Source organism: Mya arenaria, chromosome 9 (genome assembly GCF_026914265.1).
Source record: "Mya arenaria isolate MELC-2E11 chromosome 9, ASM2691426v1".
NCBI classification, from domain to species: domain Eukaryota; kingdom Metazoa; phylum Mollusca; class Bivalvia; order Myida; family Myidae; genus Mya; species Mya arenaria.
This window is the reverse complement of record NC_069130.1, coordinates 37091815-37108126: the sequence shown is the minus strand read 5'-3', so window position 1 is coordinate 37108126 and position 16312 is coordinate 37091815. Positions and strand designations below refer to the sequence as shown.

Below are 16312 nucleotides of genomic sequence, written 5' to 3'. Positions count from 1 at the left end.
GCCTATTGTTATTCCGTAGTATAGGGTGTAGTTTTTAAAGTCATACAATATGGCAGCGATTATGGCTAACGCCAAGTCAGCAGCAAATAGCTAGCAGCCAATAAGTGTTTGCTTTGACTTACGGAAATAGATACGACGAAATAAAGAAAATTGAAAAATACATAAAGCAGCCAATAAGGAATTTAATCATAACCGTAATAAATTTTGCACTGAAAATTCTTGAAAAGCACCAGATTGTGGAAGTAAAAGGAAACATAAAACACATTTATTGGTGAACGCTGGATACGAATTGGACGTAATTAAGTTTAATGCAATAAACAAAATGATAAAAGAATATCGATTAAAGAAGTAATAAGACCACAAGTCTGGTTTGATATCAATAACATCGATCCCTGTATAAATGTATTTGTAACCACTAAACGAGGACTGGACATTCTGTATGATGCAATAAATGTAATGTTAAATGAATATTAATGAAAAATTAAATAAACATACAATCATGATCAATCTCTGTTTTGACGTACAGGTCACCACAGCCTAACCAATTGAAACCAAACATCACGGAACTTGGGTGGCTGTTACGACCAGAAGGAGGCGATGTGACGCCCCAAGACCGGGTACTGGCATGTAGGGGACATCCAGGGCTATCACCTAGCACCGCCCAATAACTTCCATCTTGGGGTGAGCTTGACCAAAATTGACCCCCAACGTCCAGGACCCCCTATTTGGGTACAACAAGCACATGAACCTACTGTGTATGGCTGTTACGAACAGAAGGAGGCGATGTGACGCCATAAGACCGGGTACTGGCATGTAGGGGACATCCAGGGCTAGTTTAATCATATTTTATTGCTCTTTTGTAAATAATTATTTTGCATACAATTTACATGTACATTTACAATCAAATAAAACAAAAAGAACAAATGGGTTGGGCTACAAGTTATTACAACATTAGTTTCAGCCCTTCCCAGGCGTCAATATAGCGTCAATGTCGTTTAAATCTATGATTAAACGTAAATAGACAATAGAGATAACGTTAATTACTTTAGAAAAAAGAAGAAAAGAATTGGTTGCCACCAAAAGAAAATACAATGTAATAACATCCCAGACCGTTTATATCGTGATTGAGGGTGATATCAAAAGAAACGTTTCGTTAATTTTATGTACTTTAGAACTTCAATAAAAAGCACACTATTTTCATCGACTGTGTTATCTTCTATCCCAAATAATAATTTAGATGTACTTAAAGGATGAAATATTCGAGTATTTCGAAAATATAACACACGTTCTTCGCCGTATCTACTACATTTAAAGAAATAATGTTCTGCATCTTCTGTGCCTTGTCCACAGTCACAAATAGGAGTATCACGAAGAAAGTTTATGTGGAGATGTGCATTAAGGTTGCTACAAGCATTTCGGATTCTTGTATGGTGTATATTTGAAATTCTGTCCCCGACAAGATAATATTTCGGAACAACTGTGCCTTTGTAAGTATATTTTAAACATCCAGGGCTATCACCTAGCATCGCCCAATATCTTCCGTCTTTGGGTGAGCTTGACCAAAATAGACCCCCAACGTCCAGGACCCCCTATTTGGGTAAAACAAGCACATGGACCTATTTTGGGTGGCTGTTACGAACAGAAGGAGGCGATGTGACGCCCCAAGACCGGGTACTGGCATGTAGGGGACATCCAGGGCTATCACCTAGCGCCGCCCAATAACTTCCGTCTTTGGGTGAGCTTGACCAAAATTGACCCCCAACGTCCAGGACCCCCTATTTGGATAAAACAAACACATGGACCTATTTTGGGTGGCTGTTACGAACAGAAGGAGGCGATGTGACGCCCCAAGACCGGGTACTGGCATGTAGGGGACATCCAGGGCTATCACCTAGCACCGCCCAATAACTTCCGTCTTGAGGTGAGCTTGACCAAAATTGACCCCCAACGTCCAGGACCTCCTATTTGGGTAAAACAAGCACATGGACCTACTTTGGGTGGCTGTTACGACCAGAAAGAGGCGATGTGACGCCCCAAGACCGGGTACTGACATGTAGGGGATATCCAGGGCTATCACCTAGCACGGCCCAATAACTTCCGTTTTGGGGTGAGCTTGTCCAAAATTGACCCCCAACGTCCAGGACCCCCTATTTGGGTAAAACAAGCACATGGACCTACTTTGGGTGGCTGTTACGACCAGAAGGAGGCGATGTGACGCCCCAAGACCGGGTACTGGCATGTAGGGGACATCCTAGGCTATCACCTAGCACCGCCCAATAACTTCCATCTTGGGGTGAGCTTGACCAAAATTGACCCCAACGTCCAGGACCCCCTATTTGGGTATAACAAGCACATGGACCTACTTTGGGTGGCTGTTACGACCAGAAGGAGGCGATGTGACGCCATAAGACCGGGGACTGGCATGTAGGGGACATACAGGGCTATCACCTTGGGGTGAGCTTGACCAAAATTGACCCCCCAACGTCCAGGACCCCCTATTTGGGTAAAACAAGCACATGGACCTACTTTGGGTGGCTGTTACGACCAGAAGGTGGCAATGTGATAGCTGGAGCTTATTTTTGAGTAGTCGAAGCATTGACACGTACATGTTAAACAATGATTGGTAATGCCACTTTCCAAGGTTGGTAGGCATTTGGAATTTCTTCAATCACACCTGCTATATTGCTTGAACATACACTATGCAAATCCCGTGACTAAGGACAAAAAATATAATATTTTTTCGATAAAGGAAATTATTTGTAAATTATGTATTTCTATCTATAGTTAAACTAAATCCTTTGGCTAATTGCAAGTTGGTCAAAACTACCAAATGAAGGGGGAAGAAAACGCATTTAAAAAGTGTATGTCGCTGAATTCCAGCTTTATGCAGATATTAGGGATGCAAACGAATATTCGATGGGTTTTTTTTTTTGGTATTTGAATTTCAAAATCGGTATTCGAATATTCGATGGGTTTTTTTTGTTTAATAAATATAGTAATAAATATTTGGCCTACAACTCTGTTGTTGTTTTTAAGATTCGGATGTCTTGTTTTTACAACGATTGGTCCATAATGCCAGAGGTTTGAATATGATGACAATACACTTAACACGCGTCATATCGTCGGGTCCAATAAAAAGGGTCGCAGGTTCGATCCCCCGTCGCACCACTAAAATAACTAATCGTCTTCCGGGAGGTACGTTAAATGGGGGGTCCCGTGTGACAGTGCTATACACTGGTGCAAGATAAAGAACCAGGGTAGCTCTAACCAGGGTTACATTCTGTCTGTGCACTATGCTCCAAAAACCTAAAATGACTAACAAACTTAACGGAGCACTCGCCGAATGGGCAAGGCCCGAGTGCGAGTATAAATCAGCTTACACACACACACCATCACCAGCTGAAAGACACGTGACACAAAAAAAACACAATTATTTCCGATAAATTAATTAAAATTTCTAAAATAAACTAGCTCCCAAGTTTTTTTGTTTTTTTTAATTAGAGGTCAATCCCAGAACGAGGATGCTCGTCGTACGGAAAGACCCTCGATTGGCGCATAACGCCAATTGACCAGAAATCCATCTTAGTTCCCGTATTTTTTAAACATGAAGGCAGGGGAATATAAATTAAATTTTTTTTGTGTTTTTCTTTCTTCATAAAGTATTACTTTTTATCTTTCTGAAATGAGGAATTTCAGAGGCTCAATTGCGTAAAATGCATGGAAACCAGTTAAATAATACTGCTGACAAAAAATTAGATCGCAGATTTTGATATTTAAGCTCCAAACTTAATGTTTAATGCATTTTTCTTAACCGTTAGTAACGGTTAAAGCCATAAAACATTTATTTTCGAACGGAAATCTGAAATTCTACGTTCCGATCTTTTGTCAGCAATCTTTTATCATTGGTTTGCAGAAATTAACGCATTAATTTGCTTTTTCGTAGACAAAAAATAAAAAAAAAGTTGTAAAAACGGTTTATCTGTGAGAGTGCAGCTTTAAAGATCAAAATGTAGCACACGGGGAATGACGTCGGAGGGCGCACATGCATCTCTTGGTTTAGCAGTTATGTTGACTCCTACATTCAAGATACTTATAAATAGAAATCACACTTAACAATTTAATTTCATGTTTATAAAAACATCGTAAACAATAAATAACTTTGCAGCTCAGTGTTTATTTATTTCAGCATGCTTATTAATTATAATTGTATGACCATGTATTTGCGATTTTCAAATGTTCGGTATTTGTGCCCTCAAAAGCATAAATTTAAGGGTGATTTACTGCCTATAAAATGAACGATTTTCGACATAAAATTGATGAGATCGTGAATCCGTTGTTTGACAGATGGTGTCACATTCACCAAAGATGTTTTATACGCAATTACAAAATACAACAAAAATTCTCAGTAGTATAAAAATTGGAGTTTCGCGGCCATTTTGTTTGGTGGTGCGGTGGTTCTGTCGGTGGTTCCATTGTTTGCGCATGCGCAAGTTTGAAATTGACTTTCGCGGCCATTTTGTTTGGTGGTGCGGTGGTTCTGTTGGTGGTTCCATTGTTTACGCATGCGCAAGTTTGAAATTGACTTTCGCGGCCATCTTTGGCGATTTCGCGCGTTAGCGGTCATATTTGGCGATTTCCCGCTTTTAGCGGTTATGTTTAACCATTGTTTAAAATCCAAGACAAAGGGTCATTGTTTAACTGGGTCTCCATTGATTTTCAGTATTAATCTTTTTGCGATTGAAGTTGGCAGCCATTGTTTTACCGGCTAATATGAGTTATAATTTGACACCATATAACTCAAACAGGAGAATGTTTGATTCCTTTTGGGATGAGAATGGTAATATGTTACCCTGGAACGATAGTGAAGCTCGTTGTATATATTTGTGGGTTAAGGAGAGTCATCAGAAAATGGTAACTCTTTTAAGACAAACTAACAATTTTCAAACCATAGTTGATCAGTACAATAGCCATCAAGAGATTGAAGAATATCCGGATAGATGTAAATTCATTCCCTTTTTAACCGCATATACAGGACTTAAAGACGAGCCCATAGTACGAGAATAATCAACGTCCAAGACATTTTTTTTTTTGGATTGTCAATAGTGGTATATAACAAACCGAACAAATTGGATATTGTAAGTCTGTGCTTTAACAGTTGTCTAAAGTGTTTAAAAAATACAAAAAATGGCTCAAGCTCAGATACGTTTTTCTAACGAGTTGCAGACATATTTGAGAGGTTTTGGTTTTGAAAATGTCTCTTGGTCACCAATAAGAAGGGAAATTACATGCACACTTGGTGACAAATTTGTCATAGTTGTGAAAGAGAGACAGCGACGCATTAAAATAACATTTAAAAAGGGTCACCAAAGTTTTCAATTACCATTTGATATTTTTGAAACTCTCTGTGATATGAAGGAAAGTGTTCAGTTATTGGCTTCATTCTTACACGGACAGTCGAAATGAGAACTTCAAAACTATTAGAGTTTAAATATAGTTCTCCAAGCATGCTATTCTTTCAAGACAGACTTAAAACGTTCGACATGTGGCCACCTCAAATAGAACCAAACAAGTTCCAATTATCTTCAGCAGTATTCTATTATACTGGCAGAAATGACACAGTAGAGTGTTTTTCTTGCGGTTTGCGATTACATCAGTGGCAGAAAGGAGACGAGTCGTTGTTAGAACATAAAACACATTCTCCAAGTTGTTTATTTTTTAACATAATTGGACATCATAAAAACGACATTTCATGGCAGCATAAGGACACCCGATCTTCGTCCTCCAATGACTCATCCCGAGCACCATGGACGTGGACCGAACCTCTGGCGGGTTTTCAATATGGCGATATCCCCGGATGATCTGAAAATTCAAATTTGAATTTTTCCGTTACCATATGTAACTATAAAAGACATACAACACAGCACAAACATTCAGTGTTTCATCGACATTTGGTGTGATCATATCGCAGCGGAAAAACTTAACATGGATTGCAGTGAACTATCTCAAGATATTTATGAAAATGAACATTGTGACTCCAAAACGAATGTTATGGACATTACAGAGATTTATACTCCAGTTTCTACAAGTGTCGCGCTAATGAATTCATACTTTGACTTTGTATATGCGAAGGCACTGTGTGAGGTTATGGGTATGGTGACTAGACAACTTTGCTATGGTTGCCAGATTGATCTCCCATCTCAAAAAGATCACGATTGTATCATGGATACAGACCCTGATGATGATGAGTATAAAATAGAACGTTACTTTAGTGACATGCTAAACGCAGTTAATGAAAAAAATATACTACAAAGTTGGGAAGAAATTGTGCGCATTTCAAACATTTCCTCTGAAATGATTGATTTACACAAACATTTGCTAGAGAGCAATGACTATCTGCAGATAATGAAAACCGAGCGGTGGTGTGAAAAAATGAAAAGAATGGTGTTGACAATCAATCGCATTGAAGATCGACTGTTTCGTCCATCACGTTGAGCAAAAGAATATTTACAACACAACAAAATGGACATATTATGCAATGTTGTATGTGTTTTACTGCATTTTTCTTCAAAAAAAAGAATTCATGAGAAATTAAGAACTCTGGCATTGTGTGGCGTAAAATGATTTGTTATATTTATTACTTCACGAATTTCCTTTTTGCATGTTTCAAATAAATATTTAATTCACTTTATGTACATGTATGTCATTGTATGTATATGCTTGTATGATCATATGCTGACTTATTTTATACATGTTTAGTTTCAAATAAATGTATTTATATCTATACATGTTTTCATTTCCTTGCTTTAGTTTAATTAACAACCCATGTGTCCTATAATATAAACTACTAACAACGATGATCATGTTTAATCATGGATAAAACGCAGAAGGAACATATCCTATCACAATATTATTTCGATTCTAAAAACGCAGGCAGGTTTTTGGGTGCAAAAAAGTTACACAGGATATTAAACCAAAACTATCCAAGAGTATTTACTACTTATTCCATACAGAAATGGCTCAACAATCAAGATTCGTATGCCATTCAACGTCAGGCGAGACATACATATAAAAGACCACGTGTTGAAGTGGCGGGAATGAACGATATGGATTTAATGGCAGTTGATAACATTGCTAAATACAATGATGGAGTTAAATACCTACTCATTGTTATAGATATATTTTCACGTTTTCTATCCGTTCGACCCTTAGTTAATAAAAAATCTAACACGGTATTGTTAGCAATCAAGGATATTCTTAGTGTTCATAAGTTTAAAAAGTTAAGAACGGACCGAGGTTCTGAATTTATCAATCGTGAATTAAAAGAGTTTATGCAAAAGAAGAGAGTTTACTTGTTTAATACACAAAGCACCGCTAAAGCAAACTATGCAGAGCGAGTCATTCGTACCCTTCGTGGTATGATATTTAGAATGTTAAGATATCAGCGAAATAATAGATATATAGATTACCTTCAAGATATTGTAAATAGTTACAATAATTCCCCTCATCGGAGTTTGGATAGATTAGCACCAAGTGATGTTACAAAGAAAAACGAGACACAACTTTGGAGTAAAATGTATCTAAAACCTAAAAAATTCCCCAAAACGCCTCCTCGCTTTAAATATAAAATTGGTGATTTGGTTAGATTAAGTTACACGAAACATCCCTTTAGAAGAGCTTATCAACAACAATATACTACAGAAGTTTTTAAAATAAAGAGCAAGATTTTCAAACAAGGTTTTCCATTGTATAAGATCATAGACTTGAATAAAGAACCAATATCAGGTTATGTGAATCCAAATGAAATAATTCCTGTTGATAAAGATGCAGACAGTCTTTGGTATGTTGATTAAGTTTTAAAAAAGAGAAAAGTCAAAGGGAAATTAGAGTATTTTGTTCGATGGGAAGGATTTCCAAAATCATTTGATAGCTGGATTGATGCAGATCAAGTTCAAGAGAAGTAATGGAACGATATGTGTTTGTGAGAGACAGTGAAAGTAATCACATCTTCACCGAGAACAAACCCTATAACTTCAAAGTGCAGTTAAAATTACCTCTATCTTTTAATGGTTACTGGAAGGTTGCTTTGTGTGAAATAAGTATAAAAACTGATCCTAAAGCAAGAAGAAAAACTGTAGATAATACCTTATTTATTTACTCAAACGTTTGCAAAGAAAGCGTTGTTGACGGAGGTGAACGTCCCTTATTGAGAAGAATAGAGAAAAACGAAGAAAATGGTTGGAATTATGTGTTAGAATCTCCTTTTTATTTACCCTTAAACCGATCAGAATTCCAAGAGATTGATTGATTTCCACTCGAGAGTGGAAAACGAGTATGCTTCATTCGTAAGTTCACCAGTGCATCTCACACTTCATTTTAAGCGATATCCATTTTACCCCAAATATGAATCAATCTAAGTTGTATGTACCGAACCCACAAATGTGGATAGACTATTTCAAAAATAACAAACCTCAAGTTGGGAGGGGATTTGCCATTCCACACAAGTCGAAGATGGGAAGTAATGGTATGACAATCAGCACAGTTTCCCCATCGGAACAGACAGTAAACCAGGCGAAAAGTGAGCTGAAACGAGATGGTTTAAATACTTCAGAAATGTCAACCCTTGTTCATAAATTATCCAAACCTTCAAAAGTAACACATCGTGTAAACAGCGCGAGAAAAAAACAGTTCAGAAACAGGAGTAAACAAACTAAACCGAAAAAAGGACAGAAGTCTACAAGAAAAAATAAAAAAAACTGAAAATAAACCTGTAAAAAACAATCAAAAATCAAGAAAATGTGTAAAAGCAAGCAAAAAAGTGGACAATAAATGGAAAATTGATAAGAAAGCGAGAAATAATTCGAAGAAATCTATAACAACGTGGGATATATTTGGTTCATAAAATGTCTTATTTCACAAAAGACGGATTTTCTGAAGGTGTTCCGAATGAATTACTACTATTTGACTTACCTCCTACACAAGTTGCGGTGAATGATGTCCATTATCAAGAGATTCGTCCAATATCCCAAGTGTCGGATGATACTCCCATTGAGTTTCAAATCAGTGGTCAGAATTCGATGGACTATCTCGATCTGAAAGATACACAGTTATGTGTGAAACTAAAAGTAACTAATCCAGATGGATCTAACTTAAAATCGGGTGAGAAGGTGGGACCTGTGAATTTGTTCTTGCAGGCATTATTTTCAATTATAGAAGTGACTCTACAAAACAAGGCGGTTATATCATCTAATTACAATCCATATATAGCCATGTTTAATACTTTACTATGTAATGGAAAAGATGCTTCATTTTCTCAATTGTCTTCTCAACTATTCATAAAAGATGACAATGATCACCCAGAAGACTGTGATCCTAGTGGAGCAAACAATGGATTGTTTTTACGGGCAAAATATATAACAGAATCAAAAACTTTAGAGTTGCAAGGGCCTATATATCACAGTTTATTTACTATTAAACGGTACCTGTTAAACCAAGTGGATGTTAATGTGAAGTTGTATCGTAGTTCTCCAGCATTCTGTCTAAGTTCTGGCGAGACATCCCCAAGCTATAAAGTAAACATTACAGATAGTTATCTTTTAGTAAAAACAGTTAGAGTCAATCCAGCTCTCATTGTTGCTCACTCTGAGATGTTAAAGATCAACACAGCAAAGTATCCATTTGATAGACTTGAATGTCGGTTACAAACCATTGCTGCAGGAAGTACGGTGTTTACGTGGGATAACTTATTTCAAGGACAAAAACCAAATACAATTGTCGTAGCCTTTGTTAGATCAGCAGCAATTTCGGGAGATTATAAATCAAATCCATTTCATTTCCTAAACTGTGACATTAGGAGTATTTGCCTTTATGCTGATGGGGTTCCAGTGTGGGGTAATCCACTAAAAACAAATTTTAATAATTTAAATGGAGAAAGTTTTATGAGAGTATACGCAAATATGTTTCTAATAAATGGAATGTGGAATAAAGATGCTGGACTTGATATAAACAGAGAAGACTTTGCACGCACATCCTGTATTTTTACATTTCAATTAGAGCCAAAGTTTTCTGATGAAGCATTTCTATCTCTAATAAAACAGGAAATGTGCGATTAGAGGTTCAATTTGGAACGGCTTTTTCTACGCAACAAGCTGTATTGTGTATAATAGTTCTCCTGGATTTTTTTCAAATTAACACTCAGAGAGACATAATAACAGAATGAATACATCACAGCTTCAGTGTTGTATAGACTGTGATCTAATGTTGCAAAAAACAATTTTGGGGGTGTTTGCGGCTGATCAACTACCAAACGACTTGGTATTTCCATGTGGTTTTATTGCCAATACAGACAATCATTTCATGGAAGGAAGACATTGGTGTACATTTTACTTCACAAATTCAACCACTATCGAATATTTTGACAGTTATGGGAAACCAATTGACTATTTTAACACTTATTTTCTGAAATATGCTTCTTATTTTTCAACTGTTATCACAAATTCGAGACAGCTACAAAGTAATTACAGTGATGTTTGTGGGATGTATTGTTTGTTTTTCTTACTACAACGAACAAATGGTGTATCTTTTTATGACATTGTACATAGTTTTTTCAATGATTATGACTGTAATGATTTACTTGTATATAACTTCGTTAGAAATATGTTTCCATATTGTTCGCAAAATGGTTGTTTCAAAAACCAAACATGTAGATCACTAATAAAGTAGTGTATTTAAATGGTTTTTGTTTGTATTCTATTTATTGTGTTCTCTGTTATCAACAAGTGTAGATCATGTTGGATGCATTAATTAAATTTGAATGCCCTGCCACTTGTATTGTGGCAGGAACAAGTGGAAGTGGAAAGTCAACCTTTCTATTTGAGTTGTTTAAAAATGCAAACTCTATGTTTACCATGATTCCGAAAAAGATTATATATTGTTATTCTACCTATCAATCCTTATTTGATGATATGAAAGAACATGTGGAAAATATTGAATTTTTTGAAGGTTTACCAACTAAAGACGATATGGACATGTGGACTATGGAAACTGACTTCAAAATATTAGTGATTGATGATTTAGCACAAAAAGCTTCACAAAGTGTAGATATTGTCAACTTATTCACCATTTATAGTCATCACCATAATTTTTCAGTCTTTTTCGTAGTGCAAAATTTATTTACAGGAGGAAAATATTTTCGAACTATTAGTCTAAACAGTCATTATTTTGTGTTGTTTAACAATCAGAGAGATAAATTACAAATTCAAGCATTAGCCAAACAAATGTTTCCCGGTGAAACGCATTATTTTATGGATGCCTATAGAAAAGCCACAAACAAGAAATATAGTTACCTTCTGGTGGATGTAAGTCCACATTCTAACCCGTTATATAAACTTCGTACAGACATCTTTCCACATCAAACCCCCATTGTATTTCTACCTGAAAAGGAGAAAAATGGAAGATAAACTACAGTAGGAGAGACATTTTTTAAAATTTATGATCAACACCAATGAAAAACAACAAAAAATGTTGATAAAAAACTTAACAAAATCTCAATTGGCTGCACTTATAGAGGTGATTTACAATGCTATCAGGGGAAATCTTGTCATTCCAGAAAAGGATAAAAAGAACTTGAAACGATATAGACATGTAATACGTAAAGTAATATCCAAAAGACTCTCTCAAAAAAGGAGGAAAGCCATTCTGTTAAAATATTTCAAACAGTTTTTAGCGTTAATTAAACCCAGTGAATCATGGCTCAAGAATTAGTGTTAATTCCTAAATCAAAGTATGAATACTTACTCTCTAAATGTGATGGAAGTTTACAAAACAGTCAACCTTCTAAAAACAATAACATGGTATTACAACAAAATGGTAAGAATTCACAGAAAAGGTTGACTCAAAATGGCGGGAAGTTACAGAAAAAATCAATTCAAAATGACGGAAATTTACAGAAAAGACTAGTCGTGAAACGTTTAAACAAGTTTTTTGAAAAACCTAAAAAAAATAAGAAAAAAAATGAGAATCTCAAAGAAATAAAGTCAAAACAAAACAAAAGGGGAAAAACAAAGATAATTAACAAATTGAAATGGATTCCCTATAGTATTTGAAATTCAAATGTTTAAAATTCAAATGTTTGGCGAACTTTTTTCCCGCCAAATTCACATTTTGGTGGAATATTTTCCCACCAAAACATTTGACAAACTAGTTCATTTACTATTGAGTTTCCGAGTAAGTAACATTCTTTAAGTTTTTACAGAAGGAAGAAATTGATACTTTTGAACCTGAAAAAATACCAGAGGATGGATCTAAGGGGTATATTCTAGAAGTTGATCTAGAATATCCAAAACATTTACATGACAGTCATAACGACTACCCATTAGCTCCGGAACGTAAATTCACACCCAATGAAAAATTATCTCCTTATGCTCAACATGTGTTGAAACATTTACACAACAGTGAGGAACTTCAACCCAGAGCAAAGGTGGAAAAATTACTCACCACTTTAGAAAACAAACAGAATTATGTACTTCACTATCGCAACCTGCAACTGTATCTCCAACTCGGTCTAAAATTGAAAAAAATACATAAAGTATTAGAGTTCCAACAAGAGGCTTTCATGAAACCCTACGTTGAGTTCAACACCAAAATGCGACAACAAGCCAAGACTGCTTTCGAGAAGAACTTCTTCAAACTCATGAACAACTCGGTCTTCGGTAAGGTTGTTTTTTGTTGGTTTTTTTGTTTGTTTTTTTGGGGTTCGTGTTAATTATTACATTGTTATCATTTTTGTATGATCTGCCCGTATGTAATTTATACAATAAATTTATTGTCACTTCCATACCACTAATACTTATCTACAAAAACAACTGTTCAATAATTGTCAGGCGTAGTTTCACTTACCGGCAAGTAAAAAGTGTATTTTTCGGTCCCATTTTCATATCCCTCATCCAAAACACAGGTATCTAAGATAACGACGGATACCATCATAAAAACATATATTGAGCAGTTCAGAGTAAAGATTAACATGATGAAAAGTTACTTACCAAAAATTTTGTTTACTTTCAGGAAAAACCATGGAAAATCTTCGGAAGCATCGGTCCGTAGAACTTGTTCATACAGAAAAACGACTACAGAAGGTGTCATCCAAACCCACTTATAAGATGCACCGGATTTTTTCTGAAGACCTTGTTGGTGTTGAATTAAGTCGCAAAAAAATTAAATTAAATAAACCAATTTTTGTTGGAATGAGTATCCTTGATTTGTCAAAATATACCATGTACGATTTTTATTATAATCATTTGAAAAATGTGTATGGTAGCAACGTTGAGCTAGAATTAACGGACACAGATTCATTTTTAGTATCATGTACAACACCGGACATTTTCCAAGATATGTTGGCCTATTCACATTTGTTTGACACTTCAGATTTCCCTAAAGATCATTTTTTATATAGTGACTTCAACAAAAAGTAATGGGAAAAATGAAAAGTGAAACAAATGAGAAATGTATTAGTGAATATTGCGGTTTGCGATCGAAAATGTATGCATTTAAGTGTGATGATATAGACGAGAAAAGAGCAAAAGGGATATCAAAAGCGGTTGTTAAAAAATCATTGACTCTTAATGATTATAAACATGTATTATTTAATAATTCTCAAATGCACTCAACAATGCATTCATTAAGAAGTCATAACCATAAAATTTATCTGGAAACAATCAGCAAAGTAGGATTATCTAGTTTTGATGACAAAAGATTTTTATTAGAAGATGGAATTAAATCATATGCTTATGGACATTATAAGATACAAGAGATATAATTTCTATGTTTTATACCAAATTACATCTAATTTCATGTGATGTTATCTACTGCTCTACTGTTAAAATGTAACCTAAAATAAATAAAAAAAAATAAAAATGTATGATCTTTGTTAAACAAATTGTTTGAATTCAATTATAATCAACTTTATTTGTATTTGCATTGTATTGTATTTATAAGAAAATAAATATTAAAATCTTGTCTGATATTTTATTTATTGATACAACATACCGGAATTGTATAAAATAGCTCGTCAGACATGTCCTCAACTTATAAATCTAAATTTGGTCTTGTTAAATTTTAAAATATTGTATTAATGGAATGAAATAGTTATACACAAAAATAAATAATAAAAAACATTCACGTTTTCATTACAATAAGATCGAACACATCTTAACATTTCTGTAGGGTTGATTTAATGAAATGTAAACGATACATCATACCTTTAAGGTATGAGGTTATTTGATAAAGAAATTGTGTGAATCCTTTACCGATTTAATAAAAATAGTGAAACTCAAAAGAAGCTAAGAGAGGACAAAACTGTTATATCTTCAAAACCTACTTTTGGTGGTCAAAATAAAAGATTATTTAGTAAGTTGTTTGAAAAACTTTCATGTCATTGTAAGGTTCAACGGAGGTGTCCATAATGATAAACAGAGTCCAGTGAATCGAGCGCTGGCATTTGACAATGGTTTAATAAGTGATTTATTGTGATAGCTCACCACAGTGGAAGAGCTTTAGTCACCCTGAATGATAAACTAGATATATGATAACGACAATCTCGTCTTTTGAGCCATCAGCAGCTCATTTAACTGTCTTCACTTTTAAGTTATTACAATGGGTACGTCGGAGAGTAATTGGGTGGCTATTAGATATGGTGTTGTTGTACGAATTGACACTAAACGGTCAGGTTTTAGTCATTCAATTTCTTGAAATCACTTTCGATCACGCGATGGCTGGGTTCTGATGAACTTTTGTTTGTCAATGACCTGTGATCTTACATATAAAAGAATCCGTTTGATCACATATAAAGATGGTGGAGGTTATGATAAGTCCATCGTCTGATGAGGGAAAACAATACCATTAAATAGATCCTAGGTCAATGACCCTATGTTAGAAACGTTGGATGAGTTGTCCTTTGACATACAATACACTGATGTGGTTAGTGTGACAATGCTATTGTTTATATCCCTTCTATTGAAATGAATACTGTTAATCAATGGAGACCCAGTTAAACAATGACCCTTTGTCTTGGATTTCAAACAATGGTTAAATATGGCCGCTAACGCGGGAAACCGCCAAAGATGGCCGCGAGAGTCAATTTCAAACGCACATCCAATTAAAAGACACATGCTAAATTTATAAGTTTAATGATGTATATTAATGTGTGATCAGTTCGTCCTCCACCTCCTTGTCTGTCTGGAGCGTACATCTGACAGGATCCAATTGCCCTATCCACCTAATGTACAGTAGCAATACTGAATTTTATCACCACACTTGCTAAAATGTATAACAATGTTGTTAAATTAGATGAGTTTGACTTGTAATTGCTGAAAGTATAGCTTTCATATCAAATATCTGCTGTATGTTTTAAATTAGAGTATGTCTTGCTATACCTATTTCAGGGACTAGAATTTGTCATCAATGCCATCGCGGATAAAATCATTTGCAAGTGAATAATTGCTTTTTTTTCTAGAACGGGCATAAGTACAATTTTCAATGTTCGTTGAATGCACAAGACTATAGGTACTCACATTACAATAACATAGTTGTTAAATGTTTTTCTCAAGAAGCAAATATTACCTGGAACAATTTGAACACCTGCTGAAGGAAAGTCATTTCCCCCTTTCTCCTCTTTAGCCAATATATCATTCGTCATAAATCTGTCAAAACCAGGGTACAAAATCAAGTACTAGTAATACGAAGGTTATTAAGGTACCTCTTTGTAAATTATTGGATCAACCAATCATGATTACAAGTAAACATTTAATATAAAGTATATAATACTGCAAAAGTTTCATGAAATCAAACCTGTGAAAAAGATGATGTTATAAATCTGTTTAATATCAATATGTACAGGATTGCTTGGTGACAGTTAATTAAACTATGTACAATAACAATAATTAATTACAAACTAGTTTAATAACATACAAAACAAAATATCGCATGGGGCTTTCTGATTCTAACCAAAGATTAAAACAACACAGTAATGACTAATATTGATCTCAAAAAGAGATTTTTAAAGAGGAAAATTATCATTATCTTCTCACACAAAGGAGTGTGTAATAAATCGAGCGTTGGACAACGGTTTAATTAGTGACCTACTGTGATAGATCACCTCATTGTACTAGATTTAGTTAGCCTGGATGATAAACTAAATGTATGATAACGATAATAGTGACAGTCCCGTCTTTTGGACTTTCAACACATCATTTAACCGACTTTTCACTTTAATGGTATTACAATGCGTCAATGACATGTGCTTTTTCACCTTAAATAATCA

The 16312-nt window shown here is 34.9% G+C and overlaps 1 long non-coding RNA gene across 5 annotated transcripts; it reads right to left on the bottom strand.

Moving 5' to 3' along the window:
• Positions 1 to 5691: 5691 nt before the first annotated feature.
• LOC128203513 (uncharacterized) lies at positions 5692 to 13052 on the bottom strand. 5 transcript variants are annotated; one of them, XR_008255965.1, is made up of 8 exons: positions 12836 to 12850; positions 12493 to 12559; positions 11794 to 11832; positions 11343 to 11430; positions 9480 to 9562; positions 8968 to 9089; positions 8468 to 8580; positions 5692 to 5859 (listed from the first exon to the last, which is right to left on the bottom strand). It is a non-coding gene; the product is annotated as an uncharacterized LOC128203513 (long non-coding RNA). The 5 variants fall into 5 exon arrangements; XR_008255963.1 differs by lacking the exons at positions 11794 to 11832; positions 12836 to 12850 and adding an exon at positions 13038 to 13052; XR_008255962.1 differs by lacking the exon at positions 11794 to 11832 and having other exon boundaries at positions 12836 to 12879.
• Positions 13053 to 16312: the final 3260 nt, after the last annotated feature.